The 27,677-nt window shown below is 48.4% G+C and overlaps 1 pseudogene; it reads left to right on the plus strand.

Annotated features, from left to right (window-relative positions):
* Positions 1-251: 251 nt before the first annotated feature.
* LOC112530752 overlaps positions 252-27,677 on the plus strand; it is a 584,651-nt pseudogene continuing 557,225 nt past the window's right edge.

Raw genomic sequence — 27,677 nt, forward strand, 5'->3', positions numbered from 1 at the left:
CCGCTGCTCAGTCCTGCAGGCGGCACAACGCGTGCGCGTAGGAATGCGGAAGTGGCTTCGTAACCGCTCTGTGCAGCTCATCCGCCGCTCTCTATTGTGATTAGTCCTCCAGGTCACAGCGAGCATGCGCCCGACGACTCCAAACCAGCAACTGTTGCTCGTAAGCGCTCCTGCCGGTTCTCGGACCGCCGGCTCAGCGATCTCTTCCTTCTAAACCAGGCTGCCCCTCATCTATTTCCATTAGATGTTTGATGCCCGAGCCCATCCCGGGAGCGGACCGGTTCGGCTCACAGCTGCCCCCGAGCGCCCGGCGCCATCCAAATTGCTCTCCGCCGCGGCGGACCAGCAGACGTCCCCTTCCCCCCCCAGCCCCGCGCCGTCCCCCGGCCGTTTCAAAGCGCTCTCAGCAGCAGCGGAACCCGAGCGGCTCGGAGATCGGCGGTCGCGGTACGGGCGTGAAGCGGCCCCGGCACCGCAGCATCCCAGGACCCGCCGGGCTCGGCACCGCGCTGCGCATGCAGCACCGCGCACACAGCGTTTTGCATGCGCGTTTTCGGGTACGCACCTACGCACGCGGTGTCTTCGGCTCCTCGTTACGGAGGAGCCTTGCTTTTGGATGCTCTTGGATGCCTCGGCTGCTCCCCGCCAGCTCTCTCCTCTCTCCCGCCGTGTCCATTCGTGGCTCCCAGCTACGAGCTGGCCCTGCAGAGCATCTGCAGCCCTGTCAGCATCACCATCCAGCAGCGGCAGGAAAAGCTCCCCGTGAGCAGCATCTGCCCGTCCCTCCCCCGGGCTCTCATTGGTCAGCGACAGCTCTGTCCGTCCCCCGGACTCTAATTGGTCAGAGGCATCTCTGTCAGGTGGAGGTAGGTTTGTGACGAGCCATTGCTTCCTTGTAGTCTGAATGGTTGCTGGTTACCAGGTACACTGTGCATCAGTTTCCAGCAGCTGAAACTGAGTCTTAATAATGAAATAATGAGTCTTCCTTTTTTTCTCTTACAGCAGAAAGACCTCAGCTGGAGCCTGGGACTGCAACACGGAGGGTGCTCAAGAAACAAAAGAAGGGAGTTATTCTTCACTGAGTGAGGGCTACAACAGCACAGACTCTGAGAATGAATCCAACGCATCCCAGAGGAGGAAGGAGTTATCACCAGGCCAGGTTCCTGGGTGTTTTTAAGCATGTTGTTTGTGCTGAGCCAGGGCTGTCTTGAAAGAATAGTGACGGTTGCTTGGTATTTTTGGTTGCAGGTGTTTGTCATAATTCTGTATTAGTTTCAGGAGGTAGATTAGAAATTATAACCTCTGATAGTGGAAGGAATGCAGAAGCAGCAAACAAAATTGTTTAGTGATTCATAATTCACTTTGAGGTTAACATTAGCTTTATCTACTGTTTTGTTAGTAAAGTTTGGATTCCTTTGTAAACTCGGTTGGTGTAGCTTTCTTGATCTGTGAAAGAGCTGGAAAAATAGCGGAATGTTGATTTATTTGAAAGGAAAAGGTCTGTTTTCAGGTTAAGAGCTATTCTATAAGGATCTCTTTCCATTCGTTGATATTCATATATTTATAAGCTTAATTTGGTAAGCTTATAAGACAGACATTGTGTTTTCAGTTCAGAATTGCGCAGTGTTCCTGAATTGTGGTGGTTATTGACACTCGGAGTGATAGAGTGCTGCTTTCAGTCTTTGGCTCAGATGTTGTTTCCCTTGCGTGCAGGCTGTGTCCCCAGTGCAGGCTGTATTGCGGCTGCTCGGAGGAGACGTCACCTCGCCAGGACCCGAGCTGATTATCTTCCCTTGGATGCTTCAAATGATCGTCAGCTTTCTCAGAGAAGAGAAGGCTGTGATTCAGAGGATGAGGACGAGCCTGATAGGAATCATCTCCATTTTGTTCCTAAAAAGAGAACTCTTAGTCGTAGGCTGGCTGAACGCGTGGGTGAGTTGGTGCCTTTTCTCCCAGAGAGAGGCTGTGTCTTTCTTTTACTGATGGATGTCCGGAAGAATGTGAGACTTGCCCAGTGAAGAGTGCAGTGCAAAGTTGTGCTCTTGGTCTTGACAAAAGAGCATAATGCTTGGTGGTCCTTGAGGTTTACATGGGCTGTTCCTGCTCTCCACACACTCCCATTACGACTGTTATGGGAAAGGGGTAAAAACAAACCAACAAACAAAAAGCAACCAACCAGAGCCAGCCAGCCCTTTGGAAGTAAGCAGACTTACTGCATGCCAAGCGTATGTGGCTTTTCGGTTGCTCCTTAACTTCACATCCAGTATAACTGGTGTTCTTAGGTCCTCATACTCCGTTTGTTTCTGGAAACCCCTCTTTTTGCTGTCCAGAAGATTGCAGAAGTTTTTAGCAGCAGACCTTGGTCATGGACTTGATTACTTCAAGTCACTGTGTTTGGGTTAGATTCTGCCCTACAGTCTCCTGCTGTTTTAGAACGCAGAATGTCATTTAATTTCTATGTTGATGTGGTTGGAGTCTTTAAGTTATAATTACAGTCAAGCCAAGTTGTCAGAATGAAACTTCTATCTTCATCTTCATTGTTTGGCTGTAGCTTATTTCTACTTTTCAAATTAAAGACTGTACTGCTTGTTAGGTTTCAGCTGTTGATATTGAACTGCTATATATTGTGGGAAGCCATTAATGTCTTCAGACTGAGAGGAGGGCTGCTTTACCCTAAATTACAGATTGCTTTGTACTGATGGATGTGAATGGTGTATGCATTTTACACCATAAGTACACAGCTTTTTGTATATACGCTTTCCCTTTTGTGTTGTACAGAAATTGCCCAATCTGATCATTCCAATGTACATCTTTTTGTCATATGCTTTATGCATTTGCACGGTATGTTTTGTTGACCTCTAAAGCTGCAGAGGCAAAACTTACATCAGTTGTGTACAAACTTATATTTAATTTGCATAAACTATGTGTTGAAAGTGTTGCAATTCTCTTAGGAAACTTATAGCAATGCTTCCCTGTGTAAATCTCAACCAGCTAAACCCACGTTTGGTCCCCGTGTTTCCTTACCAGCTGTGAACTTGGAAACTATGAAAAAGGAACTGGCTGAAAGGTAAGTACTGCTTTTAGTGTTAATTGCTGCAGTGTTCATTCTGTCACAGCTGATGACAGCTTTGGAGTCTTATTCCTTCTTGCGAATATTGAAGGGTTTTGGGGTTAGTTGTGTATTGTGCTTGTTGTAATGTTTAGCACAGCATTGCAGATTTTAACTTTACCTGGCAATGCTTTGTTGCAGGGAAGCATTTGGACTTCTCAAGCATTTTATTGCTTGTAAGAATCTGCTGCTTTATTCTACGTGCTGCTGGTTCTGAAAGGAGCGTAGGCACAGTGTTATGTTTGCCAAGGAAGGAGAACTTCACTCAGGGCAGGTGGGGCTGTCAGTCCTTTTGTCGTGGCTCTTCAGCCTGTTCAGACAAGGCAGTGGGCAGCTGAGATGTCCTGGGTGGAGATGGGAACTTGCAAGGGAGCGTGTGAGAGGACAGGTGGGGTCAGGCATCTGCAGCTACCGAGATAGCCATCCCCATCACCTCTCAGTGCTCACGCAGCCAGAAGCAGCTGTACTGATCAGTTCAGACATCGTGCAGCTGAAACACAAACATCTGCCGTTAACTTGTGTGAACCTCTGTGTATGTATACTCTTTTGTACAGACTGCTGCTGGCCTGCTTGTGTTCAAAGAATTTCCACTGAAGTGGACTAAATATTTCTGTGGAATTGTATGTTGTTGGTTTTTTTTGGCCTTGATCACCTGAAAGAAATGAATGAAGTGATGTGGGGAGTTCAAGTACAATCAAATGTGAAAGACTATCGAGAGTGGGAGACCTATTTGGAAAGTAACAAGAAGGGGAGGGAGAACACGTCTGGTAGTAATAGCTTGGTCATGTTAAGCCTTACAGATGTATTTAACGTGTTAAATGCTGAAATACCTTTTAAAGGCTGTTTTTATCTTTTTTTTTAGTTTCTGGTACAGTGGAGAACACCTTAATTGAATTATTTTCATTGAAATCTGCTCCCCCCTTCAGGGAAGGAAGTTAAATTAAAGTCTGCCTCTGGGTTCTGTTAAAGTCTTTCTCAAACTGAGTAATCGTATGAGATACCAAAGGAGATTTTGTTGTTGTTTTTTTTTAAGAAAATTAAAAAGCAGAATTGTAAGAAATGTAAACTTTTCAGGGGTATTTCATTTAATAACTAATGAGAGCTGTAAGCATAAGTTTTTGGGCTATAAGGTTAGTAAGGAGACGATTCAGATCGTTTGTGTTGGGCAATGAGCACAAGGTAAGTGCTGATATGCTTCTGTGCCTGCAGCTTAAATTAAGTTGGTATAAATTATATATATATATATATAAAAATTATAATATTGGTATAATTAAATTAACCTGTACTTGAGCGTTTAAGAGAGCTTTGAACTGTTGTGTTGCTGGTTGTATTTGATGGAAATGCTGTGTTTTCTTATGCTGCAGTATGTCAGTAGGGGCAGCTGGTTTTGTGTCTTGTGTGCACTGAAGCCAGCTGACGCTGATACAGATGAACAGCCCAAGCAGAAAATGCTTCTGGCTTCTACTTCTCTGTAGAACTGAAGAATCAGTAGGGGTAGTTTGGGACATACATACAAGGGGACACAAATAACAGGAGACGGCAGGGAGCTGACTATTGAAATCTAAATGCAATAATGTGTAAAGTTTGGAAGCTGGAACTTAACATGCAGGCTCAGTTTGCCTTTTCCATTGTTGGGAACAGAGTGTGGTAGGCACTGTCCGTTTCCATCCAGGACTGGGAAGCGGTGAGCTGGTATTCCATCACTTGTTACAAGGTGTAAAGCAAACGAAGGTGATGTGGAGCCTTTGTTTGGGACGCAGGCACTGTAGAACAGGAGGACAAGGAAGGATTGACTGATAACTGGCAGCAGCTTGAGAAGAGTGAGCTCGGGGATGTAGCCCTTTCTGGTTCTAACTGGTGTGCAGGTGGGGTGGGTGCAAAGCATGCAGACTCTGAGTGTGTGTGCACTCTGGGAAGCACAGCTGGAAGCGTCACCAGGAAGGGCAGAGAGGAAGGGTGGATCTGGGGTCCCTCCCTGTGCTCACTCAGGTGCTCACCTCCCGGTTCAGGCTGTGACCTGGCAATCCCCCTGCACGAGGGAGCAGCCACAGCTGTCCTACAGTTCACTGATAATACTGACTGTGCTTTACACTGGTCACTGTTAACCTTTAACGTTAAGTAATGTCAATAATTACATACAAGAGGTATGCTATGCAAATGATAGGTATAAATACAATTTTCTTGTTGATTTTGCATGCTCTTATGGTATGTGGTGCCAGGACTAACGTTTTTTAGCCCCAGTGAGACTTGGATGCAGTCTCAGTTTCTATGCAAGTTGTTGCATAAGCTACATAGAACTGAGATGACGGACTGTTGAGAGCGCAGTAGTTTCTTACAGACTACCTCTGGCAGGGATAGTATGGAGTACCATGTTAGATGTTTGGTGTTTCAGGTGGGGGGAGTTCCTAGTATGAATGTGGTGAAGTGAAGGTCGTTAGAGATGCTTTTAATGTCCTTTGGCAGCTCACAAAGTACCTTACTGTTACAGTCTGTGTCTCTAGGGTTGCATCCTTACTTCTGCTTCCTCACTGTGTTTCCTTAGGCTATTGCTCTCACCGGGTGTTCTTAGTATATCACTGAGCTTTCTTTTACGTATGTACATGGTGAATAACTCACCTGAGTTCATTACAGAATGCAGGACTTGCAGGCGGCAGCTGAGAGAGCGTTCACAAACAGCTGGTCACCACGAAGGCATGCCGAGTGATGAAGAACTGGCTCTGACAGAGGTGACTGAATTCCAGAAGAGCAAAGGTTGGTCAGGATATGAGAGCAAAATTCCTCCCGTATTGAGAAGGATTTTCAAGGGAGAGTGAAGAAATACTCCTTTTGAATGGTATATTGTTTATTTTCTACAGCACAGAATTGATGCTTTCAAACAATTTTGACCAATGCCTTAGGAAGAATAGATAAGACTGTAGGCTTCTTTAGTTTAATCAGTTTTTTGTCCAAAGTTGGAATGTATTTCAAATTGAGATTTGAACTGCCTTAGTGAGCAGGTCACGAGGAGCTGGGAGAGGCACGATGCGTATTTGCTGAATAACAGAAGGAGGATTTTCCTGTCTGAGCTTTTAAGAGACATACAAAATATGAAATGTAATGGGTATTTCAATCTGTGCAGTTGTTCAAAACCGCAGAAGTCTTTTGTGGTCTTCTGTATTTTTTTTTTTTCCTAAAAAGGGCTTTGCCAGAGTACAGGACGGGGGTATGCTGCTTGCAGGGAAGACTTCTGTACAGGAGCTTTGCCGTGGGTTATAGAGGCATTCCAGAGCTTGAGATAAGTGTTGTTAACTGGAAGGAGGACATCTTTTCCTCTTGTCAGGTTGCTTGCATATGAATCTCTTGCATCTTTATTAATGTGGAGCTGTTTGCTGACATTTTGACAACCCTACCCTCTGAAATATAGCTTTACATTCAGTTTTAGCTTGCTGCTTTGGTCCATTCAGTGATTAGAATCCATGTGAAATTGTTAAATGAGAATCTTTTGGTATCATTAGATATATTTTTGCATGGAGCTTTTTCACTCAATCCTGACAGCTGAACACCTAATGGGTATGATCTTTCAGCAGAATTCTACAGACCTGAAAGAGATGCCCTGGTTCAGAGCTGTAGAAGGATTCAGCGATGCCAAAAAGCCGTCTGAATCAAAAAGAGATGATGATCCTGATGAAGAAGTTTTGCCTAGAGTGATTGAAAAAACTATCCTGCCAAAAATTACAGGTATATTAAGGTTGTCTTGAGGACGTTCACTGCAGCTAGGTAATGAAACCTTAAATAAGTGGTAATGTAAAATGATGTTGATAGTTACAATTACTTGTTAAGGTTACTGCAAATGAAAGGTTTAGCTTTTTGACTGTTTACTTCCTTGAAACTAGAGCAGATAGCCACTTGGATATCATGAATGAAATAATTCCTATTTTTCAGCATTTGCCAAGAATGTGTGGGATCCTTTATCGACTTCACAGACTGAGAACCTTACACAGCTTTGCGATAACGTGTTTGAAAAACAGGTCCTGTCCAGAAGGGAATGCAGTCAGACAAAACAGGTAAAGGCTGTTGTGGTAATGGGGAAGGAAGTTCTTGATGCGGTGTATGCACTTCACTGTAAATATTCACTGTAACGTACACTTAGCCCAGTTCTGGTTTTATTCTCATGTAAATCTGGGAGTTTATCCAGCATAAAGTAGGTGAAACTAAGTTGATGTTTAGGCCCTTAGTATGAAAAGAAATAATAACAAACGTTTATGCAGTCGCCACACTTGACTTCAGGAAGAAGCTTTAGGTAAGATTCTGTTTGTATAGTAGCTGTGGTGTTCTGTTGTGGTTTTTTTGATAGAACTTCATAGCTGGAAAATACATCAATCTCGTTATCCAAGAGGATTTTATCAAAAAAAGAAAAAGAAAAAGATGGTTAAAGCTGAGACTTGCTCACAGGTCTTTAATGCCGTTGTAAGTGGAAGGTGAGATCCTTTTCTTGTGAGGATGTGTTAATATTTTTCCTTTTTTCTTTTTTTGGCAGGATTTGATTAACACGGTTGTCCTGAGGATGAAGCAGTCTGTAGAGGAAGATGTCTTTATCCCTCTGTATCCGAAAAAGTAAGCTGTCCCTGGGAATTTATTTTTTTACTTATTAATTTTTTTATTTTTAGTCATAGAATCATAGAACTGCTCAGGCTGGAAAAGACCTTAAAGACCACCAAGTCTACCTGGAACCTAACCTCTTTTTTTGGCCTTTATTCTATTTTTCTGTACCTTTTCCCCAGAAGCGTGGGTGAAACATATTGTAGACATCCATGAGCAAACGGAACAAATGTGCCTTCTACTGTTTCATTGTAGGAATAGATACCAAGAGTAACTGACAAGAGTACCTACGCAGTCAACTTAATGCTTTTTTGCTCCTGTAACTAAAAGCTTTCATAAATGGAAAGTTCTTAGTTTATGAGGCACAGCCCAGAGTCTGGTTTTGTGATCTTCACTTGGAGTATCTGAGGGCTTGTGTTATTTGTGGTGGTCTGTTCCCCCTTCTACTCCTGACTCCTCCTTTCTTTCCTGAAATAGTTGATATTGCTGATGCTTATTGCTGGACACTCTTAGAGAGGGGATAACTGGTAAGAGTCTGGTAGATGTGGGGTTAAGACACAGCTGGGAGAAGAGTGTTGCTAAGCCTGATGCAGCATGTTTGTCTGGTTACAAGCAGTGCTGTTTTGCTGAGAATCCATTAAACACATACTCGAGTGTTTCCAACTGCTAATTCCATTGGGTATTGCAAGGAGTTTCAGTTAACAGCTGTTTCCTTAGACCTTTATTCTGGTTGTCACTGCTGAAAGAATCCCATAGTTGTAATTCATCGGTGTTTAAGAGATGAATTGTCTGTTTGTCTTACTTTAAGGTCAAGCAAAATCCTTATTACCTCTTCTTTTTCTGACCAGCACTGTGGAAGACAAGTCATCGCCATGTTCAAAATTCCAAGGCAGACGGTTTTGGTCAGCTGTTGAGGTAAAGAAAAAGCACCGATCTTGTCTGTGAAAAGCATTTTAGTTAAAAGTAGACTGTCGTCTTTGAGGAAATGTATCTTCAGTTGAATCTGATTCCTGAGAGTTTAATGTATTTTAATAGGAAGGTTAGCTGTTTTTGTCAGTGAGCTATTTATGCTCACCCACCTCTGATACGTAGTCAAGAGACTTTAATTTCATCATCTGTTCCTGCTAACCTTCCATGAGATCAGTCATTGGCACTCTGTGGATAGGTCTGTTTCCTCAGTATGTGCATACAGTGCCCATGTTGCTCCTGTAGAATAGAATCCCTGCATGTGCGTATAAGTGTATTAGTATAGCTTTATTCAGTCTAAAGTGCTGAGTTAGGAATGTCTGAATGCCTGTGATTCAATTCCCTCTTAGATCCGTTTCCTCTATGAGTGTGTTTGGATTCGTACTACAGATGAGGTTTAGATGCAGGAAAACACATTAACGTCCCAGTTCCCCTGCTGTGTGTGCTAACAAGGCCATGGTGACAGCTCTGCATAGGCTTCCTGCTGCCATGTTGCACATTCCTGTAGAAAAATCAGGGACTTTGGGAATGTTGAGGACTTGCCATATTCACTCCTGGGGCAAGGTGTTGTGTAAGGGTTTGTCATGGACAGATGCAGGGAAGACAAGAGGGAGCTTAGTGCTGATACCTGTCAGACACGAAAGAGACATAAGATTCTGGTATCACCCTCTGAGATTGTGTATTGCCTGATTTAAATGTCCTGTCAAATACCTGCAAGTTTCTAAAAGCGAGACCGGTGGTCTTTCCCTGCAGATTGAAGTTTTCTCCTTTCAGTTGGTTTTCCATCCTCACTGTCAGGGTTCTCTTTAGAAGTGGTGATGTGCAGAACAGTTGAAAATGCGTTTGTGTTGGGGATCTTCTGACAGTTTGCCACTCTTTTTTTTTTCTGGAGTGAAGTCGTGAATTTGTTTACCCCAGAGTAAGTAGTACTGCGGGTCATTCATTAAACTCTTTGGATCTGTTCAGCAGCTTATTAGTGTGACTTATCTGTGCTTGAGACTGCCGTTGTGCAGCCCCTACTGGTGCTGTCTTTCAAAGCAGGTGATCATCTGCAGGCTGCCTATCGGGAATGTCCTCTAAACCATGCCCAGAAATTGTATGGGAGTGTACTCACAAAGGGCTGGGCGAGAAGCAGGACAGGAACTATTTTAATGAGGAAGTACAGTTGATGAGGTTTTGATGTTTGTGCCATCATACAGTCTAACTTTCCTAGCAGCTAATGCAGTCAAAAGGAAGTGTCCTGCCAAACACTCCAGAGAAGTATGCGGTAGTCGTGGGCTTTGCGACTGCTTTCTGACTGGTGACTGCTAAGATCACGTACTGTGTCTGTGTGGGTGAACTACCTTGAGGTTAACAGTTACCTTGACATTAACCATTCTGTGTTGAGGGGGAGACCAGCCATGTTCTTACGCTGGGCTTAAGTCTTTTTAAATAGTCATTTCTACAGTGATAACAGGTAACTGAAGACAACTCTTGCTAACGAATAATACTGAAGTCAAGTACAAAAGAATCTTTTTGCTGCTGTGGATCAAGGCTATCAACCTTACCTGTGTTATGAGGCTGGTGGTGTTTAATCTTATGTAGCGTATGTTAGCAAATTGTTAACCAATTGGAAGGCTAACATGCTCTTTCTTTCCTTGGGAGATGATTGTGTGTATGTATGAGGGTACAGCTCATAGGCACATGTAGAATTAATCTACTTCAAAATACTATTTATGATCTGTAGTTTTTTAGTGACTAATTGGCAGTAAGCTTGGAGAGAATAAATCCTGTTTTGTGAGTACTGAGATTGGATGGACATGGTATCTTTTAAGTTTAAAAAGGAGGTTCTAATGCACCCTCAGCCATCAGATATGCATGTTCTGTTTCTCCATTACTGCAGGTGCTCTCCAAGGTTCTCCTTGGGGATGGGACTGTATAGGAAGACACAGTCCGTGGTGTGGGACTGAGCAAGCTGCTGAATCGTTACCTTCTTCTGAACCTCTTCAACACACCACCAGGGCCAGAAAACATAGAGAAGTGTAAAGAGGTGAAAGGTCTTATTTCCATGGGGACTGATGTAGTCTGAAGTGTAATTATTTAACATTTAAAGCTGTTTTTTTTGTTTGTTTCTTTGTTTTTTAATGACCTTGGTGTATAAAAGAATTTCAAAGCAAGCATTGGTTCCTAGGCTTTTAGGAATAACTGCTTAAAATGATGGTTTTGTTTTTTGAAGAGTAAACACTGCCAGTAATAACTGAACTAGCCAAAAGGAGAAGTCTGCCAGAAGTGGTGTGACTTAGTGTTATTGAAAGCCTTTTATTTTTCTTTCTATTTTTTCTTTCAAAATACTCTCTGGGTGAACAGGTGGTTGCATGCTTCCCAGAAAGGTGGTTCCAAAATCATAGAAGTGGGTCAACTCTCCCCGAGTCAGTGAACTTCTGCCAGCATTTGGTTCAGTGAGCACGTATGCTTCACAGGAGTAACCACAGGTAACAAACAACATGTTCTTTGGGATGCAGCACTTCCTCATAATCTTTATGTTAGTATTTCTTTTAGGGACGTGGTTCAATGGGCATGGTGGTGATGGGTTGACAGTTGGACTAGATGATCTTTGTGTTTTTTTTCCAACCTTAATGATTCTATGATTCTTAAATTCCTCAAGTCTCATCCATTTAACACTTTCAGTGATGTACTTCCAACATCTACGTAGAACTAAAGATGCAATCCATAATGTAAAATGGATTGCTTTTGCAGTACTAGTTCAGGCTAGTTTGAGGCTCTAGATGTTGGGTGCAGTTAGTGGTCAGTGTAGCTCAAGGCACGTTTTAGCTTTATTGACTTTGAAGTCAGGTGTGAATGTGTTGCTATGTCAACTTGTTTTTGTAATAGCGATGAAACTGAAGAAGTTGTTCTCCTGTTGGTGAAAGTCAAGGCTCTGCGTATTGCTGAAGAGCTCACTGAAGAGTGCAAATGGGAACATCTTAAATCTGTGATCGGGAAATAAGGATTTCTTTGAAGCAGCAGTTCTTTTACTGAAACAAGCCTGATGCTCACTCTAAAAAAAGTGGTAACGTTTAATGAGTGGACTGCCTACGGTTGTTTTACTGTGAAATATTTTGGTTTTTTTTTTTTTCCAGATGTCTTATGATGCCATCTACTCCTAGACAGAATCGCAATGGTCAGTGTGAAGTGCAGGTGTTCTGAAATACGACGAAGCCTCATTGCTTTGTTCTTTTGGGAAGGATGACTGCAGTAAGTGCCTGTAACGTTACCACTGCTGGTGAGCAGACAACTTCACAAGCTGTTTTCAGTACCACACCAAATCACTCTGACTCGGAAGTCACTGAACTCTAACTTATTGTCCACTTAATGAGATAGCTCTACCAAACTCACAGTGAGTTCTTCATAGCTTTTTGACCCTGACACAGAAGCAGGAATTCTGTGTGCAGTGAGAAGTCTTATCTATGAACATCTACTGATGGTAAACGGGTGTTTAGGAAGGTAAGAAGTTGCACAGGAGAACGTCTTAACTACGCTTACTCTTCTCCAGAGTATGATTTGTAGTGGAGCTTTGTACTTGAGATACAGACTGGACTTTGTGCACAGACTTGGAGTTGTCACCCACCCTCATTTATCAGACGAGCAGAACAACAACTCCAGTTACCGTCTAGTAATTGGCTCTCTAAGGACATTTACCTTTTGCTTTCCTCTAAGACCCATTAAACCTCATTTCACCGTACCCATGTTGGATTTCTAATGTTGTGTAACTTCGTATATGTGCAGTAAATATTACTGCTGCAGAATAAAAAGGATGTTTTACTGTAGAAACAGCAGTGCGCCACAAATTCTGCTAAGTTTGCTATTGCCTGCTTCTCTAAAATGCTATTTATGGGTCCTCCATTTAACTCTTGGAGGTATCTATTCCCTATGGTTTTTCTGTTTTTTAATTACAGAATATGTATTTTTGTAAACTATTTTAATTGTAAATTGCATTCATCAGTGTTATAGACAACAATGACTTTTAAAATAAAAGCAAAACCATTATTTTGAAAAGTAAAGATGTTTTTGTGTTAATGAGACTTTTAACGCTTTCAAGTCTTGAGCACGACAGGAATGTTATGTGAAGTATGGAAAAAAACTGTGGCACTGCTGGCGCTTCATTATCTGCAGGATTTAGGAGTTCTGCTGTAAGTAATTGTGCACTTCTACTTTCCTGAGTGCAAAGAAAATACAACTGATGGGTAATCAGCTGAAGCATGTGATCTCCGTGCTTGCTTTTGTCTCCTCTGCTTCCTTATTCATGTTGAAAGTTGCTCCCGAAGAAATTAGTCTTGTGCTGCTATGAAATTGGAATAGTTTCTGTCACACTTTACCTCTGTAGAGGCTTCTTCCAGTGGCTGCAGACGTCACTTGTCATGACTGGTAAGCAGGGGAAGGCGATTTTTACTGGAGCTCAGAAGCCCCATCCCAGTTGAGTATCTTTGAGAACCTACTGTGCCACTTTGTGGTGAACCTTGCACCCATTCACACAATCTGACTGGAGTAACAGCTAATCTGGCTTCATTCTTGCAAGCTGGTTTCAAGACGTTGGTATTACTGCTTTGTTGTCAGGTTACTATTGGTGCTTTATCAGATGTCATTTCAAAAGTGCCTTTACAGGACAGCTAAGCAGCACTTACTCTCAGATTGTCCAGCTGGGCTTCTGTACATCTGCTTCCCTGCCATAGCCCCCTTCTGAAACTACTGAGTGAAGCATTTTCACAATTGGCCCCTGTCTACTTGGCAAAGGCAGAAGAAACAGTTATTTGGAAGTGACAACACAATAACTGCAAACCTCTTCTATTAGCTGTGATTTAGAAGGGAAGGCAGAAGCAGGGCTGAACACACTGTAACACTGGTCAGAAAAGGGAATGTTTCTTTTCAGGAAGGGACAGTTTAACATTCAGACGAGAACTGCTGAAATTTCACTGTCTTTTATTTGCATACGAAACTTGAAAACTGACAATTCTTACATTGAACTCAAAGCTGTTACTTCTTCAGGTCTTCATTCACTTCCCTCCATATTTATTCCTCTATTTTGAAGTATCGTATTCTTGCAGCATATCGAATTCCAGTCAGGGCTGCTTCCACTTCCGTGCTTCCTTCATTTTTTTCTCGGGTAGCTCAAATTTTATTCCTTTTATGTTGTATTTCGGCCTCTCCCACCGTTTTGACCATGGTTGAGGTTTCATTCTGACCTGCAGCTAGAGGGAAAGATTTTTTTAAAAAAAGAAAAAAGGTATTAAAAGGTCAGAAGGTCAGAATTCTGACTGTGAAGCAAAGCAATGAGACAAGTGCTGCTTTAAGAGAAGAAAGCAGCCCGACCTGTCAGCAAACTAAGGTACTACTAGGACACCAGTGGGAGAAAAGGGATTTGGGGGCTGTGTGGCTGTTACGTTTGTTCATATACCTAAATAACACTGATTTATTACACCGTCCTTAAGTTGATATGCTGTTAACTCTCTTCTACGCTTCTAACTCTGTTACTTACTAAGGAAAGAAGAATAGGACAGCAGCCGTTCCTCCTTTTCCCTGTAAGCTAAGTTGGATAGCATTCTTTTACCAGTCTGCCAGACCTTCTGAGATGCACATCTTGCTAACTGCTCCTTCCACCCCCCACATCAGTAGCATTAAGTTTCCATAGCGCTGGCTGTTCTGTCTGCACAGTGTAATACAGAGGCATCTGTATTATCATGTCTGAGAGTGGTGTCCAAATGCTCCTTGAACTCTGGCATATTTTGTGCACGGTCAACCTCTGGTGCAGAAGCTTTTCCACCCTGACCCTCCCCCGATGCAGTCCTCCATCTGGCTCTGAAATGGAGCCCTGCAGAAACCCCAGGTGACTGCTCACCATCCTGATATAATCCCGGTAGCAGTCAGAAAGTTAACTAAATTTTCGCCTACATTCCCACTAAAAAATTAAACTCCTGCCTTGTTTACAGGAATTTCTTCATGGTCTAAATGAGACACAGATGAAAAAAACACTTTTTTCATCACTTGATAGTAAAAGATAATAATTTTTTTCCTACTGTTTTTTACAAACAGCTGAAGAGAGCCTACAGGAGACATCACATTCAAGTGGTTATCTTGTGTTGGCAAAGCTTAAGGGGACTCTTAAAACTCTCTTCTGCTCCGATGAATTATACCGTGCCATAGAAATCTCCTTATGCTCTGGAGTTCAACAGTCTGGCAGCTAAGCTGAAGGCACGCTTCCTGACACAGTACTGGCCAGAGGGCCACTACCAACAGATTATTTGCATGGGGTCACTGTGTTTCAGACAGCATGGAGACTTGGCCTCAGAGCCAGGGAATGGCTTGAACATCTCCAGGGACAACAATTCCACCACCTGCCTGGGCATTTCAAGAGGACATTTTTCCCAGTATCCAACCTGAGCCTCCCCTGGCACAACTGAAGGCCATCACCTCTTGTCCTCCTGCTGCTCCTTGGGAGGAGAAGCTGACTCCCACCCAGACACAACCTCCTTTCAGGTAGTGGTGCAGAGAAATGAGGTTTCCTTTGAATCTCCTCCAGACTGAACAATCCCTGCTCCTTCAGACACTCCCATACTATTGTGCCCCAGATCCTTCACCACTCTGTTGCCCTTCTCTGGACGCGATCCAGAGCCCCAGTGCCTTTCTTGTAGTGAGGGGCCCAAAACTGAGCACAGTACTGGACGTGCAGTTCCACCAGTGCTGAGAACAGCCGGCAGATCGCTTCACCAGTCCTTCTGACTGCACTATTTCTGACACAGGCCAGGATGCTGCTGGCATTCTTGGCCACCTGGGCACACTGCTGTGTACGTGCAGCCAACTGTTGACCAATACCCCCAGTGTGCAACGTATCACATCGTCACTCTCCTCTCAGAGGCAGCACCGCCACTTTAAACACTGTGCCGCTTAAAGCAGTGCAGGTGGGTTTCGGAGACATGAAAAATGCTTAGCACAAGAGGAATTCCATTTCACAAACAGGAATACCTGCACTCAGCTCCCAGCTGACCTCGAGATGTGAGGCAAAGGCAGAGGCAGGGCCCGTGTCTCTGTCACCTTCCGACACGCACTTTTCGAGTACCAATGCCTCAGAGCCCTGAGGAATCTGAGGGCGGCCCCCACCGCGGCCTACCCCTTCTACCTCCTCTCCTCTCTCTGCTTCTGCTTGTCAATAATGACGGGCTTCGGGGCGGATGGAATTTTGTGGGCTCTCCATCACCGTTCATTCGACACATCGAGGATGAAAACCACCCGGTGAAGATAAAACGCTCAGAAAAACACCGTTCTCAAAAGGCACCGTTCCCCACAGCCTCGCAGCTCAAACCCCCCGCAGGCGGCTGCCATAGTGACTACGAGTACTTCCGGTCCGCCGGCGCCAGAGCGCAGGGTGGCTACGGCAAGCTCGGAGGGCCAAAACTGCCCTCAGCGCGAAGCGGAGCTGTGTGTCGCTCTACTCCTAACCCCTTCTGAGCTCTGTTCATTATCTGATGGGTGTATTTGAAGTGGAGGGTATTTGATGCTGCTTAGAGAAACGAGGGGCCTGTGGAAAAAAAGGAGCGTGCTGCATTTTGTGGTGCAAGATGTTCTGGGAACTGCTGCTAACAATGCCCAGCAGGCTTCCTTTTTGCTGGGGAGAGGTTTAGCAAGGATTTTTTATATGAAAAGAGTTCATCCTATATTTCCTTTCCACTGACCTTCCGTCGTACTGCTTGAGAAATTGCTATTTCTTGCTGTAGAGAATGCACATGCACCTGCACTTGTATCTGCACAAAGAATCATCTAGACATCTCTGTACGGGTTTCTTCTTGGCACTGGGATGGAGCTGTGTGGAACACAGACTTGGATGAATCTTCAGTCGGGTGCAGGGCCGCGTAATGCTCATCTTAGATGTCACGCTGACAGCAGCAATAGAGAGGCAAATGTCATAGGGTTTCATGTTTTTTTTTTTCCTTTTGTTTCAGTCCTAACCGTGGAAGCATAGAAGCGTTACCCAGACCAATTGAGCATTTGTCACCTGGGTTTTCTACCAATGACACAGGGCTATGGAAGTCAGCATCAGAAGCATCTGTAACAGCCCTGCAAAAGACTGGTGAGAGTTACCCTGGCAGCCTCTTTTGGCAACCTCAGGTCTCTGCAAGCTGTTAAGCTGTGTTGTAAGTCCTCCCGTGGTGCTGACTCAGCTCTCCCTGTCTTTGGTGTAGGAGAGCTGGTCTTGAACTCCTATAGCTCCTTCCTGTTTCCTGCCATCTGCTCCCTGCTTTGCCCGTGGCCCAGTGAGCCTTTTACTACTCGCCCTCAGATTTGCACGTGTGGATGAGAGCATCTGCTTATGTACATGTGCACTTATGACAGTGCACTGCACGTCTGCTGCCATTGCTTTGCAGCCCTCGTGTGGTGGAGCACCACAGAGTCCTTTGCTTAATCCCCCCTTCCCGGTGGGATGGGGGAGAGAATTATGGGGGAAAAAAAAAGAAGGTGGAACTCATGTGTTGAGAGAAATCTCTTTCCAAAGGTAGAGAAAAGGACAGAAGTAATGGATGCACGCACACACACACACACACACACACACATATATATATGAATGTATGTAAGAAGTGATGTAGAAGCAGTGGCTCAGCACCTCCCAAGCAATGGGCAAGCAGAGGAAGAGAGTGAGATGAGCTCCCACCTCGTCCATAACCCCTTCCACCTGATGTCATATGGTATGGAATATCCCTTTGGCCCGTTGACATCAGCTGTCCTCATTTGGTTTCCTCCCAGCTCCTTCTTGAGAGCTTTGCTGAGAACGGCCTTGGCTCTGTCCAGGTCTGCTTCTCAGAAACTATAAACACGAGAGTGTTCTCACTGTTGTAGCATCATAGCAGACACTGAAGAAAAATGGATCCCACCTGAGACTAAGACAGCCCCCCAGTGTCCGTGCAGCGAGCCGTGTGGGGCTGCAGGTCGTGCATTTCCCTGGCAGCATTGGCCAGGGGTGCTGGGGAGGTTTGCGTGCTCAGCTTGGGCATCGCGCTGCTGTGCCAGTCAACACAGCATGCTTCGTGCTCTCCAAGCAACTGAACAGCGTTTCATCAACAAGGTTCCGAAATATTTACTGGAACCAGATGCATTTGTGTCTCTGAGGCTGGGTTTACCCAACGAGCTCTTCTCGAAGGAGCTGTTTTGATTCCCTTTGTCCGCGTGCGAGATGCGCTTATCCCACTTGTGTTCTGTGCTTTGGTATTACTCTTGGTGGGCAGAAGGAGCTGGTGGATTCAGCAGCAGTAGATTCTGTTGGTTTCCTCTGTGCTGCTTCATCCCTGGAGCTTGCTGCTGCACGGAAGAGTACAGGCGTGTTTATCCCAGGGCTGCTGTAAAGGGGAGCCCGGTTGGCACAGCAGTGAGAAGCAGCTAACGGGCTGTGCAGAGGAGGGCTTTGCAGAAGAAGCAGGAGTGCCTGCGTCCATCTGTATCCTCGGATACGTTCTGGCAGTGAGGCAGCAGCTGTGGCCACAGTGACTGAATGCAGACTGGGCCTGGAGCTGCCACATGACGCTTCCTAGCCCGCTAGTATACCTGGCAAAGCACAGCCACCCTGCACGCAGGGCAAGCGTTTGTCTTAGTGTCATGTTTCATGTGAAGCTCAGGCACTGGGGGCAGCTTCCCCCCAAAGAAAAGGAGGAGGAAATGAGGTCGTCACGGAAGCCAAAAGGCAAAAATGCACTCGGGAAAGAAACTGTCGAAGCAGTCTAGTAGTAGTACTATGTATTTCTCTTCCTTTATTTCCATCCAGGTGAAAGAGATGGCTGCTCTAAGCCGCCCGTGGATGCAGAGAAGGACCCTAGTGTGGATTTGCCATAGGCCCAGCAAGAGACTCAACAGCACCAAGCTCCGGGTCCTGCACTTTGGTCCCGACAACCCCATGCCAGCTTCTCCAGGATTTGGCTGGGATGCAATTCCAACCATGCACTGATTTCTCGAACGCTGGGGTGCCCTGTTGGAATCCTGTGGTCTTGTGACGTGGTCTTGCCTCCCCACCTTGTCCGTCCATGGTGGAGCAGCCGGGTGACCCTTAGTGATGTCATAAGCGGCTAGAATGAGGGGAGGAGCAGCGCGTGCTGCATCCCTTCATTGGAGCGCTTGAGCTCGGCGTGAGTACGTGGCTTGTTGCACTTGTGCACTGATTGAGTCCCTTTGTCTTCATCCCGTCTTGCGCAGCGCCTTGTAGGTAAGCTGAGACGGTGTGGGATAGACGGGTGGGCAGTGAGGGCTTGAGAAGTGCTGGCTGGCGGAGCTCCTAGGATCATATTGCTTAGCCTGGACTGTCAGAAACCGTTTCCCCCCAGGCCATCACTTCCAAAGCCATCCATCAAGGTGGCATTTGTCCCACGGTTTTTCCCTCGCCTTCCTTGCTCAATTGTGGAGGCTCACTGACCTGCTCTTTCTCTGTCCCCTCCCCACCCTCCTCCTGCTCCCTTGGTGCAGCTTTTGCTCGCGGAAGATCAGAGCAAAGTGACAAGGAACGGCTGCGGGTTCGAGGATCTTCTTCTCCCTTGTTCTGATCTCTTGCCAGGTACGTGCCATGTTTTGTATTGCCACATGGTTCAGCAGCCCGTGTTTAGTCACACCGTGTGTAGTAACACAGCCTCGTCCAGCTGAAATGCAGCTCTGGTCACGTGTGGGTTTTTTCCACTTCCTCTCCAGCTCAACCCTCAGCAGGATGCTGCCTGTAGTGCTGGGAGCAGCTAGTGTGAAGGAAGGCAATCCCTTAGGCAAAGAGCCCTAGCCGCAGTTTGTGCAGAGCTGCACAACATGAGCCAGGGGCACAAGCGTGCATGCTTTGGCTGTGTGAGTGTGCCCGACAGCGGTAGGGAGCGCAGTGGGCATGCAGGCAGAGGAAATGCGTGGGCAAGGCTGCGGCCGGCGCTGGTGGTGAGGCTGCTGCTGGGTGCCGGGGGCTGGGGAGCAGCTCCAGCCCCAGCAGTGACACATCTCCCTGGCCTGCTACTGTGCTCTCAGCGTGCTGCGGGCAAATGCATCTGCTGCTTTGTGCCAGAGTCCCCATCTGCTAGCAGAGGGACAGCGACTTGGTCCAATGCTGCGTATTGCAACGGCTGTCCCGTTTGAATAGACTGCACAGAGTGGTTGTTTCTAGAAGTAGTTCTGAAGAAGACTCTCAATCCAGTGCTGTGTGAGCACAGGAAATGTGTTTCTTTTCTGTTGCAGCTTGTCGCGCCTGCTGTGATGGGCATCGCGAGCAGCGAGATCAGCCGTGGGCCTGACCGGGCATGGACGGAGGTACAGTGTGAAGCTCTGCTTGGTCTCTGTTCCCTGCCTTGAGCCAGCAGTGTGAGCCACCGGTGTGCTCTCCTGCTTTTCAAGAGAGAGAGCATCCTTCCGGCTCTCTTGGTGTCACTAAAGATGTCAGCTTAAAAGCTTCATTGCCTTGCTAGTGTTACGTCACCCTGAGATCCTCTTTGTTTGTCCTCACCTCTTCACCATGGCCTGTGCTCTCTGTTTCAGCCTGAGAAGCAGGGGAAGCCCCTGCTGGTCCGTGAGGAGTCATCTTTGAATATTCCAGCTATTGCTGCTGCCCACGTGATCAAGAGCTACGTTGCCCAGGCAGCGGATGAGCTCTCCTTGGAGGTAAGCAGTTAAAGAAGGCATTCCTTGTTGTCACGGACAGAAGAGTATAGGGACGTGTGAACGAATCATGAGGAATATCCTCATCTGTGTGGTGTGTAAGGCAGTGACTCTTGTACCTCCACGTTCAGCTTTCCCACGGGAAATGCCTGAAGAGCTGCCCCGGTGCAATTGCTCTCAAGCTGTGCGCTCTTTGGCAGTGCAGAAGAAGGGTGCCATTTCAGCTGTGCTTTCCTCCCAGCTGTGCTGACGCTGGGATTGATGTTGCAATCTCTTGCAGGTGGGAGACCTGGTGTGCGTTCTTGCTATGCCAGCAAAGGAGCAGAGCCCCTGGTGGAGAGGCAAGCATGGCTTTCAGGTAGGCACAAGCTTCAGACTCCTGGGCACAACTGCAGTCGAGTCAGGAACGTCAGCTTCGAGCTGCTCTGCCTGCACAGGGTGGCTTCTGGACGTCAACAGTTTCCCTGTGTCGCTGTCAGAGGACTTTCCCTTTGGCTCTGGGCTTGGGTGGGAAACTGTCTCCTCATGTGACTTAGAAGCAAGAGCCTCTCGTGCTCCATACGCAGTCAGAAGTTGACCATCTCTGTCCTTTGTACAAGCACGGAGGACAGAGCCTTCTTGTGCTGAACCAAGTATTGCTTTTGTAGGTCTTCTGGCTGCAAATGTTGAATGAGGGTTACTTTTCTGCAGGCCATTCTTTCTTGGTGCAACAGTTGAAAAAATGCTGCACTCAGTATTCCATCCCTCTTTTTGTTCTTGTTCCAGGTTGGGTTTTTCCCTGGAGAGTGCGTGGAGCTCATTAGTGGAAAACTTCCTGAGGCCCTCATCAATTCAGCGCCAAAGCCAGGTACGGATGTTACATGTGATGGCGCGGGGAAGTCACATGGAGTCTTTTTCTGGGTGTGTTCTGTGTTGAATACCTCCTTTATCCATCCCACGTTCTCCTCTGTGTTGATGATCCTTCCTGCATCCCACGGGGCATAGGGCTGCTGTTTTGTAGGCAGTGAGAATGAGGGCTTGGGCAAATGCTCGAATCCTTGTAGAATGCAGTGTTGGCAATGTTCTTGCCGCTTTTATGCGCTCTGTAGCATGTGTTTCCGCTCAGCCTGGTCCCACTGAGCCCAACCTGAAATGAACTGGTTTCTTCCTTTTGTTGTGCAGTGCCAAAGAAGCGTGGCAAGCTCCTCAGCTTCCTTCGTTCCTTCGTGAAGGCCCGCCCAAGGGAACCGAAGCAGCGGGAGCTGGAGAAGGAGAAGGAGAAGGAAGGGTTGTTTGGCTGTGACCTGGGAGAGCATCTTCTCCACTCTGGCCGTGATGGTAAGGAACAGCCCATTCCTGAGAGCTTCCTCTCTCTGTTGGGCATGTAAAGATGAAAGAAAGGGAGATCATGTCTAGCAAGGGGCAGGTTGATAGCGGTGGAGAAGCGTGAGGTGGGAGTTGATGGCTGAAAGGGAAGCTGAGGCTAATGCTCATAGGAGGCCGGCACACTTGTATTTGCTTAAAGCCAAAGGTGTAAGCCAATGCCACGCTAGCCTGAAAACCAAGGAAGCCTTTTGGCCCAAGAGAGTGTAGTGCGTCAGTTTCCTAGCTCTTCTGGACATGAGGTCTCACGCCTCCATTGCGGTGGGAGCTGTGATGGGACTTGTGGCAGTGTCTCTGGCTTCCCCAGAATTACTTTCTGCAGGCTGCTTGGCAGGTCCTGGCATTTCTTGAAAGCCAAGAACACATCCGTGTGCAGTTTTGTCCCCGGCTCCTGCCTGCCGGCGACGTCTGCGACAGCCTTCTTTCTCCTGTGAGGAGGAGGCATGCAGTAGCCTGGCTGGGCTTAGTGGACGGGATGTGACAGGGGCAGCGGCTGAAGCAGGACTTGAATCAGGAGCTCAGCTAAGCGCTGGCCCTTGTTCTGTAGTCCCCCAGGTCGTGCAGAGCTGCGCTGAGTTCATTGAGCAGCATGGCGTGGTGCAGGGGATCTACCGCCTGTCCGGCGTGGCGTCCAAGATCCAGAAGCTGCGGTAAGAGTGCTTCTGGACTGTCTCTTGTCTTGCTTTGGAGTTGTTTTCCTCTTTCTCCAAGCCCTCTGTTTTTGTGTCCTTCTCTCCAGCCATGACTTTGAGTCGGAGCAGATTCCGGAGCTCACCGTCCGGGACATTCACAGCGTGAGCTCCCTGTGCAAGATGTACTTCAGGGAGCTGCCGAGCCCTCTGCTGAGCGAGCAGCTGCATGGCAAGTTCTCGGTAAGCACCAGGCAATGGCCTTCATGTACCTCATCGTGGCCTTTTCCATCCACACACACGCCTGCGCACCTTTTTTTGGTCTTTTTTCTGTTGAAGTTGGGGTTTTGATGGACGTCCAGTGGGTGTCTGTGTACAACAAGCAGCTCGTGCTTCCTGCACACCGCGTGCACCGTAACACCTGGTGTGTGCATCCTGCCATTGGAAATGTGGGAGATGGGAGCAGCAGTGCCCTCTGCAGCTTTGAGGCCCTTTTTCTGTTAGCCCCATATGCTTGACTCGCATGATGTGTGTCTCAGTCCCTTTCTGCTTTCTTCCAGGACGCTGTTTGTGCCGGTACAGATGAGGAGCGGTTGCTCCGAGTGCAGGAGGTCATCCAGCAGCTGCCTGCCCCTCACTACAGGTCAGAAAACTGCTGCCCTCGGTGTGGGGAGCTCAGCCCTGCTGCACTTCAGAGGGCGATGATGCGATGGCAGGCTTTGTGTCACACTGGCAACGTGATGCCTGTGTGTGTTGAAGTGGTGGATGGCTGCGTGGGGTGAATGGATTGGGTCAGCTCCTGGGCACGGGGGCACGGCTGGTGCAGCTGATGGCTGCGGCTGTGCTGTGCTGGGGCTTGGTGCTGCAGCGTGGCACTTGGGAAAGCTTGATCTACTTGCTAGAAGCAAGAATAAGCAGTGGCATGAAGTGAGGTTTGTTTTGTGAATGTGAGCATCGCATGCTCAGTGGTGCTGAAGGTTTGGCTCTTGCTTTCCAGGACGCTGGAATACCTGCTGAGACACTTGGCTTGTCTCGCTGGGAGCTGCTCCGTCACAAACATGCCCGCTAAGAACTTAGCGATTGTGTGGGCTCCCAACCTCTTCAGGTAAACTTCTTTTTCCGTCTCAGCACAAGGCTTAGATCTGTTCTCCCCACGGGCACACTTTCGAGAGGAGGACAATTTGTGCTCTCTTGGTTTTGTCAGATGGGGCTGGTGTGTCCTTGATCAGCCGGGAGAATGTCTTCAGTGGCATCAGTGCTTGCCCACTGCACTGGAAGTCTCCAGAGCCCAACTGGACAGCCTTTGGCTGCCCAAATGCCCAAACGTGGGGAAACGATCTCGGGTCAATGACTTCTCCAATCTGCCTTTTCTACAGATCCCAGCAGAACGAGGCTGCCTGCGCCAGCAGAAGAGCTGCCTGCGTGGAACTGCAGAGGCAGTCGGACGTGGTGGAGTTCCTCATCAACCACACCGACGTCCTCTTCTGCTCCAGCTCCACATCAGGCATCGGAGATGGAGCAGGTGAGCGTCTTCCTGCATGAGCTTTGTCTTGATGAGACACCTTGATCAAATGCAGGCCTTCTCCACGATTGTTGAGATACGCTTTTGCTTTTGAGGGGCCAGCAGATTTGTGGGCTTAGATGAGAATATGGCATCCTCTGGGGCTGGATGCGGAGAATGTCCAAGCCCAAAGTTGAGCATGAGAAAACCGTCCCTGTCATGGTGATGTTTTGCGTGCAGGTGAAGCTTGATGAAAGGGTTTTGACCTCCTCTTTTTCCAGTGGTTTGGATAAGCAAGGCTGAGAGATGTGCGGCACCTCCCCCAGAACTGTGATGGCTGTGCCGCTGCTTTCTGATCCTCCCTCTTAGCTGTGGTCTTCCCTTCCAGGGCGCAGTTCTCCATCAGGTCCCAAGTCTGTGCAGGTGTCTTCTCCTGCCACCAAGCTGCTCACCCTGGAGGAGGCACAGGCACAGAGGGGAGGCCACAGCAGCTCTCCCGCTGTGACAGAGATCAGGGATATGGAAGTGGAAGAAGGCCCCGCAGCTGCACGGGGGAAATTCCACACAGTCATTGACTTTCCGTCTGAAAGGTAAAGAGGACTTTCTTTTCCAGCAGCTTCCTATCAGACTTGGTTGGGTGGGCTTTTGTGGGTTTTTCTCCACTATTGCTAGTGCCAAAACTTGCAGAAGCTACGTGACGCCAATGTGGCGTGTGGTGGTGTACTGAATGTCCCCTCCCTTTGGACTCTGAGGTTCAGCTAACAGGCATGCTCTGCATCTGGGTTGACATGGCTGAGGGGAATGTAGCCAGCAAAACTGCAGGGCTGAGCTCTAGGAATGGAACCTCAACTGTGTGAATCAGAGCGAGCTTCAAAGTTGTGTTTCAGCAGGAACCAGGCAGTGCTAGGAACAAGCAAGTGTTGGCAAGAGCTCAGGGCAGCTCTTCCCTCACCCTGCACCATGCACGACTCACACTGCTCCCTCTTTTCTCCCTCCAGACCAAGTCCACCCAGCAGGGTGAAGGAATCCCCAGCATGCAGTTGGTGTTCCTGCTTCAAGCCCAGAAAACCATCCTCTGTGGCCAAACGCCAACTGCAGCGCGATGCCAGGGAGCCCTCGGAAACAGAGGTGGTGGTCCTGGCAGGTAAGGGTGCACATCCAGCTGTCAAAACCCTGCTTGTCAGCGCCATCAAATTCATGCTTGCAGTGGGCTTGTTCCTCCTGCTAGCGTTCAAGCCCGTGCCTACCATCTTCGGTTCAGCCCTGTCTTTCTTTCCCAAATCTGGTGTCTCTGGTGAAGTCAAGATGTGGACCTGCCGGAGCACACCCCTCTCGTGCCTTTCCCCGAGTTGTTTTGGAAAGAGACAGGAGATGGGCACCACTGCAGTATGTCTCAGAATGATTCCTTCTGACACTTAGGATGGAAGGAAGAGTACACTTGCGACTCAGTGTTGCCTCTGTATGAGCAGGCACACGTTTAAACTGTGTAACACTGCAACAGGGTGAAGGCTTTCTGCGAGGGCTTTGGAGTCCACACAAAAGAGAAAGACAAACAACAAAAGCGCAACAGTTCCTTTCGAGACAGTGCTCCTCCTGTTGCTGTTGTCCTATTGGCTTTGTCCTGCTGCCACTGCATAACAAATCTCAAGAACCACTCTCATCATTCAGCTTGTGCAAGTTTGCCACTAACTGTTTGCCTGTGTATCTACTCCTTCCTAGGTGAACCGAGCCCTCGTCCACGCAGAAGAGCCAGAGCGTATAGCGATGGTTCACTCTGTGCTTCCATCAATGCAGAGCTGCTAGGAAGCACGAATCGCTGGAGCTCGGATGACAGCCTGCCATATAACATCAGTGAGGGAATGAAGGTGCTCATCCAGGTGGAAGCCCTCATCTCTCCCAGCTGTGCAGAAGACGCTGACCTGAGCCTGCCAGAAACAACAGTCACCGAGCTGGACTGTGACGGGGCCCCACTGCAGTGCAGCCCAGCCCAAGCACAGCCCGAGTGCCCCGACAGCAGCAGCTCCATGCAGGAGCAGGTCAGCGTCAGCCAGGAGGAGCCGAGCCTGGTGGAGGGGGACGTAGAATCAGAGCTCCAGTCCCAGGCACCGGGCAGCAGCACGAGCTCTGAGCCCCTCTCTCCTTCACCAGAGACGATGAGTCCCATCTGTACAGCGGACCTCTCACCAAAAAGCCCTCCTGGCTGTGAATGAATAAAAGCACGCTGGTGCTGGATCAACGCCTTGACTGCCTTCTGAGTCTTCATTCCCAGGGATTGGGATGGATGCAAGCAACAGCAAGGCAGCTCATGTTGCAAGGCTACGGCTGTGGGCTGTGCGTGCAGCAGAGCTGCGGGTTTGTTCCCATTTTGTCTGGCTGTGGGATGCCTGCAGCGAGAGCTGTGCTCCCGTAGTGTATGGTAGCAAAGAATCTCCAGCATCCGGGATGCTGCTCATGATCATGGCCAGCTTGCTGGCTGTGGCTTTGTGATGCTTTTGAGTGAGAGCTTTTGGATGCTCCTGGATGCCTCGGCTGGTCCCCGCCAGCTCTCTCCTCTCTCCCGCCGTGTCCATTCGTGGCTCCCAGCTACGAGCTGGCCCTGCAGAGCATCTGCAGCCCTGTCAGCATCAGCATCCAGCAGCGGCAGGAGGAGCTCCCCGTGAGCAGCATCTGCCCGTCCCTCCCCCGGGCTCTCATTGGTCAGCGGCAGCTGTGTCCGTCCCCCTGCGTCTCATTGGTCAGCAGCAGCTCCGTCCCTCCCCCGGCGTCTCATTGGTCAGCGGCATCTCTGTCCCTCCCCCGGGCTCTCATTGGTCAGCGGCAGCTCTGTCCCTCCCCCTGCGTCTCATTGGTCAGCGGCAGGTCTGTCCCTCCCCCGGCGTCTCATTGCTCAGCGGCAGCTCCGCCGGCTCCCATTGGCTGAGCCGCCGTGCGCGGGAACGGCCGTTGGGAGCCGGCAGTGTCAGGCGCGGCTGTCGTCAGCGAAGCGCCGCTCCGGCAGCCCGGGCCGCCCCGCAGGAGAGCGCGGCGTCAGCCGGAGCTGTCCGGGCAGCAGCGAGCCGGAAGCCGCGGCACAACGGGAGCGAGTGCTGAGGACAGCTCCGCCGGAGGTGTGCGGGAGAACGGGAGCGGGAGAGGGAGAGGAGCCCTGCGCGGCCCCCCAAGCACACTGCCCTTTCCTCCCCCGTGGACCCCCCGTGGGGTTGGGCTGTGGGATTGGGATGAGGGCTGGGGGATGGGTGGTGGGATTGGGACGGATGGAGGCCTCGGGTCCCCCAGCGCCACAGTGCTGCTGCCAGCATCTGAACCATTCCCCCCCCCACCCCCAACCACTCCAGCGCTGCTCCCGGTGCCCCCAGAGCGTTTGCATCCCCCCGGAACTGGGGCTAAGGCGGGCCTGTGGCTACTGGGGGCTGTGGGGAGGCTATAGGGGGATCTGGGGCTGCTGTAGGGGGCTGTGCAGGGACTGTAAAGGTGTATAAGTCTGTAAGGAGCTGAGGGGGACTCTAGGGGGGATCTGGGGCTGTGTTGAGCCATCGGAGGATTTGTGGCTATAGGTGGCTGTGGGGAGGTTCTGGGCGGGGGGGTGTATCGTCAGGCTGCTCAGGGAGGTTGTGGATTGTCCTTCTCTGGAGATACTCGAAACCCAGCTGGATGCCTACAGTACAGCCTGCTGTATGGAGCCTTTTTTGCAGGGGGAAAGGTTGGACTCAGTGATCTCTAGAGGTCCATTCCAGCCCCTACAGTTCTGTGATTGTGTGACTGTAATCGTTGCTTCTTGCAGCAGTAGAGTGTTTAAGAAGAGAGAAAAAGATGGTGGCCCTGAACTGGCTTTCTGTGGATGGTAAAGCTGTGCTGAGAACTGGGCTGACTACTGCAGCTGAAAATGCGTGCCAAGTGTGCA

The sequence above is a fragment of the Gallus gallus genome, chromosome Z, assembly GCF_016699485.2.
Source record: "Gallus gallus isolate bGalGal1 chromosome Z, bGalGal1.mat.broiler.GRCg7b, whole genome shotgun sequence".
Classification (NCBI taxonomy): Eukaryota; Metazoa; Chordata; class Aves; order Galliformes; family Phasianidae; genus Gallus; species Gallus gallus.